The following is a 5,672-nucleotide window of genomic DNA, read 5'->3' as shown; positions in this document are numbered from 1 at the left end:
TAATAATAATTTAAAAATTAGCCGGGCATGGTGGTAGGTGCCTGTAATCCCAGCTACTTGGGAGGCTGAAGCAGGAGAATCACTTGAACCCAGGAGGCAGAGGTGCAGTGAGCCAAGATTGTGGCATTGAACTCCATCCTAGGCAACAAGAGTGAAACCCTATCTCAAAATAAATAAATTAATAAAAATAACACAAATGTCTCACCACAGGCAGTTTCCACGGGTCGGAATTGTGGGCCTGGGTCCTCTGCTCAGGGCTTCACTAGACTGAAATTGAGGTGTTAGCTGGAGCTACCTTCTCATCTAAGGCTAAGTAAGGGTCTTCACCCAAGCTCACTCATTGTTACAAGTGTTCACCTCCCTGCGGCTGTAGGTCTGAGACTGTCAGCTTCTAAAGGCCACCCACTGTTCCCTGCCGTGTGGTCCTTTCCATGACACAGCCGTTTACTTTTTCAAGGTCAAAAAGAGACAGTCTGGCTGCTGCTTCACCCCCAGGGAAAGGGCTAAACCCTTATTTAAGACCTCCTACTGAATGAGTCAGATCACCCCAGAGACTTTGCCAACTGATTATCTTAAAGTCAACTGTTCAGAGGCTTTAATTACATTTGTAAAACCCTTTCACTTTTGCCATGTATGTAACATACTCAAGGGACTGACTATCCATCCCATCCTTCACTGGGTCTGCCCACACTGAAGGGAAGGGGACTGTATAGGGCAGAAGGAAGCAGGAATCTTGGGGCCTGTTTTAGGATTCCATCTATCACATCCTCCACTTTAGAGTTGTCTGATTTGTTTGATCTATTTCCTCCTGGTTAAACTCAAATTAAACACATTTAACAAGGTTACTGATAAGGTATTTCAAACAGGTTTTGTTATTCTCAGTACCCCTTGCTTCTCTCCCCAGCTTCCACTCACAGACACAGTCCACTCATCCTACCAGAGGCCATGGAGTCCCATTCCACTTCTCCTAAGAACACAACAAGAGGGAAAGATTCCTCACCAAAGCTGGTCCATATTTGTCTAATTGCTCTAATCCCATCATGATATTAGCAGACTTGAATGGACACCTCCTCACAGTGTCTCCCATAAGAGAAAGGACCGGATACTGATGGATAGTATAGACTCTGGAATATGACTGTCTGAATTTGAATTCTGATTTCAACAGTTATTAGCAAGTGATCGAACTCCCTATTTTCCCATATGTAAAATGCAGGTATTGATATCTCTATATCAGGTCCACCCTCAATATTTTTAGGGCCTAGATAAAGAGTACAAATGGCAGCCCATGCATCACACGTCAAAACACTCAAAAGTAGAAATCAACCCAACAAAGCACAAAATAAAACATGCTCTATCTTCCCACCTTGACAAAAACACATTTTAAATGACCTGGAAGCATAAGGTTTGAGTTCGGCATTCTTGTACCCCATGGAGTTCCTCTCGGAATGTGATGGGGTAGGGAAAGCACTGCAGGCTTTTGCCCATAGCTCACTGTCCTACCCTTCTCTCCCCACCCCTACCCTTCTCTCTCCATCCCATATCACAAGTCATACAAGTCAGTTGCTGACAGTCCAGACCACACAAAACTCTCTGGCCATAAGCCACACAGATGGCCAGCCCTTGGCCTCAGGACTTAAGATCATGCTGTGGACACAGACTACCATCAGGATGAACCCAGAGAAGAGGCCATCAGACCTGGATTAGACTTGAGGATGTTAGAAAATGGAACTCCAGGGCGCCAGGCACATGGTGGGTATGTCCTCTTGGCCCCATAAAGCAGCTTCATACCCTTCATACCCTTTGGAAAAGGACAGAGCTGGAGGTAGTCCACACAGTCCCGCTGGAGCAGAGAGTGCAGGTGGGGTCCTCTGTTGTTTGAATCTAAGCGCAAGTCTGACTTATCTCAAAAGGTTGTGGTAAGAAATAAATAACAAAATACATGTTGCCTGTGTAGACCAGGTTCTACACATGTGTTAAAAACTTACATGTACCAGGCTGGGTACAGTGGCTCACGCCTGTAATCCCAGCACTTTGGGAGGCCGAGGCAGGCAGATCATGAGGTCAGGAGATCCAGACCATCCTGGCTAATAGGTTGAAAGCCCGTCTCTACTGAAAAAAACAAAAAAGCAAAAAAAACCCAAAAAAATTAGCTGGACGTGGTGGTGGGCGCCTGTAGTCCCAGCAACTTGGGAGGCTGAGGCAAGAGAATGGCATGAAGTCAAGAGGCAGAGCTTGCAGTGAGCCGAGATCATGCCACTGCACTCCAGCCTGGGCAACAGAGTGAGACTCCATCTCAGAAAACCAACCAACCAACAAACAAACAAACTTACATGTACTAGACCCTGGTCTACATATGCAACACGTTAATATTACAATGTACTAAGAGGCTCACTCTTAGTATGTTCAGGTCATTCATCTAGGGATTGAGAATTGGAGAAATAGGTGGGCATATTGCCCAATTCTCCAGCATCTGGCCCTGAATCCCTCTCTTGCACTTCTACATTTTCTAGCATCTTCTCAAACCTGAAGGCAAACAGAGAAAGAAATCTACAAGCAAGATGTTGTATTTTCAAATCAATTTCTACAGGCAGGGATGATGTTCTGTTATAAACCATGCTAGTCAAATTAAAATCCCTACATACTCCTCTACCTCAAACAGAGCCTGCCTGATCAAACTAGTGATCACACACAGGAACAAAACACACACCTCACTGTGTTTGACATCCAAGATCCCTTCTTCATTTGGCCAGTATTCATTCTCTGTCTCTCTGAATCTCTCATTCTGTTTGTGAGTTATTAATTACAGAGTAAATCAAGAATACATACTAATCCAGGGGATCTCTTCTTTGAAATGCTTCTTTCTGCCTTCTCAATTTATAGAGAGCTGTGTTGGGAAAGAAAATGCATCCCTGGCTGGCAGACTTTGTCTTCCTTAGAATTTAGGTGTGATCTATATTCAAATGACAGTTTAATGAGCCTTTTCCTATTTCCAGAAACCTTATCACATCATTAAAGCGTAGAAATGAATAATACATCTAGCAGTTGAATTAAGCTGAACTTGAGACCTGACGCATCTTCAAAGGGGGGAAAATGAAGCAGAGGCAAAATTGAGAGATGTTGAGTTAAAGAGAATGGGGTTAAATGAGGAGGTCACGAGGGGCTATTTTTATTCTGATGTATCAACATAGGTAAATGTCACCAGCATTTTTTAAAGTCTTAAAGTGGCATTTCTATTTCTCTGGGCATGGGCTATAAGAGGATTTTGGAAAACGATCTGCTGCAGCCATCATGGCTAAGGATGAAGCATTTACCTGCCCTGATTTCATTGTGAGCAAGCTGCAAGCTGCCTGCATTAGTGTCCATGCTAATTCTACCCACATTCTCAGGGCAGGGGAGGTCACAGTGGCTGGAGGCCTCAGCCCTAGGGTTAGAATCTTGCTCAGTCTTCCGGGAGCTGTGTATCCTTGGGTTGAGTAGCTTGACCTTTGTAGGCCTCTACTTTTTCACCTCTAAAAAGAAAATGTAAGCATACCTGTTTGATAGGTTGTGGGGAAGATTCAATGAGTAACTCTAGATTGAATTAGCACAGTGCTTGGCACGCAGTAACAGTTTTCATTCTGTAATATCTACACATGCTGTTTCCTATGCTGGGAATGATCTTCCTCCTTCTGCCCTTTGCCCACAGCCACTCTCTAGCCTCAATCTTCCAGCCCTTTCTCCTTCTAAGAGCTCCTACTCATCTATCAAAACACAGTTGAGCTGAGCTGTTCTCCACTATCACCCTCCCTGACATCCACAGTAAGACCAAGTGCTTCCTTCTCTGAACTTCTTGATTCCCTTAACATGTTTTTGTTAAAGGACTTAACAAAATCTCAGCAAATTAATGCTTTGCTGAGATATTGTGTTTTACGAAGATCTCATAGTAAATGTGAGTCAAATTAATCTATTTAATTTTTATCTCCTTCCTGATATTTAAGAATACAGAGGTGACAGTACGTTTCCACATAGCCTCAGGCCTCTCTATGCGATGCTGACAGATGGACATGTCGGTGGCACAAAGTTCCTTATTGCCCCAGAGGGAAACTCTTTGGTAAATACGGCCACGACAGCATATGTACAAACCTCAACCATGCCACACTCAGCATGTTGGCATAAGAATGACAAGTTGAGTCCTCTTTCAGTTTCACTATCCTGGACAAATGTTCTGAAGAGGTTGTAGCTAGGTGTGGTGGCTAATGACTGCAATCCTAGCACTTTGGGAGGCCAAGGCAGGAGGATCACTTGAGTCTAATAGTTCAAGATCAGCCTGGGCAACATACTGAGCCCCATCTCTACAAAAAAATAAATAAAATAAAAATTAGCCAGGTGCAGCAGCACACACCTGTAGTCCCAGCTATTTGGGAGGCTGAGGTGAGAAGATAACTTGAGCTCAAGAGGTCGAGGCTGCAGTAAGCCATGACTGTGCCACTGCACTCCATCCTGGGCCACAGAATAAGACCCTGTCTCAAAAAAAGAAAAAATCTCAAAGAGGTGGTAGACCTGAAAGTCACCACTGACTGCTCCTTTTGTCCTACACACCACACTTGGGGAGCTGCCAGGATCTGTTGGCTCTACTCCCCTACATTTTCCCATCTTCTTTCTCTGCATCCCTCTTACCACACTCCTGGGATCATGTACTCAACATCTCCCTCAAGGTGTAATTTCTTCTCCTAACTGGCTCCCATCCATCTTCCTAAGGCATAAATGTAATAACATCATTTTTATACTTTCAAAAACTATCTTTTTTTTCCCAAACAAAAGGAGCCCACACTTCTAGGCTAAGAGTTAGAAAACTCTTCATACTCTGACCCCAGCTTTCTTTTAGATTTGTATGCTACTACTTTCCTTTGTGAATGTTATGTTGAAGCTAAACCTCTGTGCCATTGTATCTCTGCAGCCAGTGATCTTTTAAATACATAAGTCAGATCATGTTGCTCCTCTGTTTAAAGCCTTCCAGTGTCTTATATAATCATACTGGAGCACTGTTTGGCAGTTCCCCCAAAGCCAATCATATGAATACCCTCTGACCTTACAATTTCTCTTTGAATATATTACCCAACATAAATCCATGCACAAGCTCACCTAAAAAACGCACAGAGCTCTTCAGAACAGCACTATCTGTAGTAGCACCAAACTGAAAACTTCCTAAATGCCCATAACTGCTTAATGGATACATTAGGGATAAACTGTGTTATACGCACACAATACTATACAGCAATGACAATAAATCTTCTAGAGCTATATGCAATAATCTAAATGAATCTCACAAATATAATTTTGAGGAGAGAAAAACCAAATGCAAAATAGTACAAACTGTGTAATTCCATTTGTATGAAGTAGAGAAACAGGTGGAATAGGGCAAAAGGTGGTAATGAGAAGGGGTCTGTGGTGAGTTATATTTCTCAATATTTGTGAATTTGAGATTATTAGGAAATATGGTTTCTAAGCATGCAATTGAGTTAAGGATCTAAAGACGAGATCGTTCTGGATTTAGGGTGGGCCCTAAATCTAATGACCGGTCTCCTTAGAGAAAGGAGAGAGCGATCTGAGCCATGCAGAGGGAAGACCACATGGAGACGGAGGCAAAGACTGGAGTGGCGCATCCACAAGTCAAGCAATGCCAAGAATTACTG

This window comes from Chlorocebus sabaeus, chromosome 1, assembly GCF_047675955.1.
Source record: "Chlorocebus sabaeus isolate Y175 chromosome 1, mChlSab1.0.hap1, whole genome shotgun sequence".
In the NCBI taxonomy this organism is placed as follows: Eukaryota; Metazoa; Chordata; class Mammalia; order Primates; family Cercopithecidae; genus Chlorocebus; species Chlorocebus sabaeus.
Note: the sequence above shows the minus strand (reverse complement) of the source record.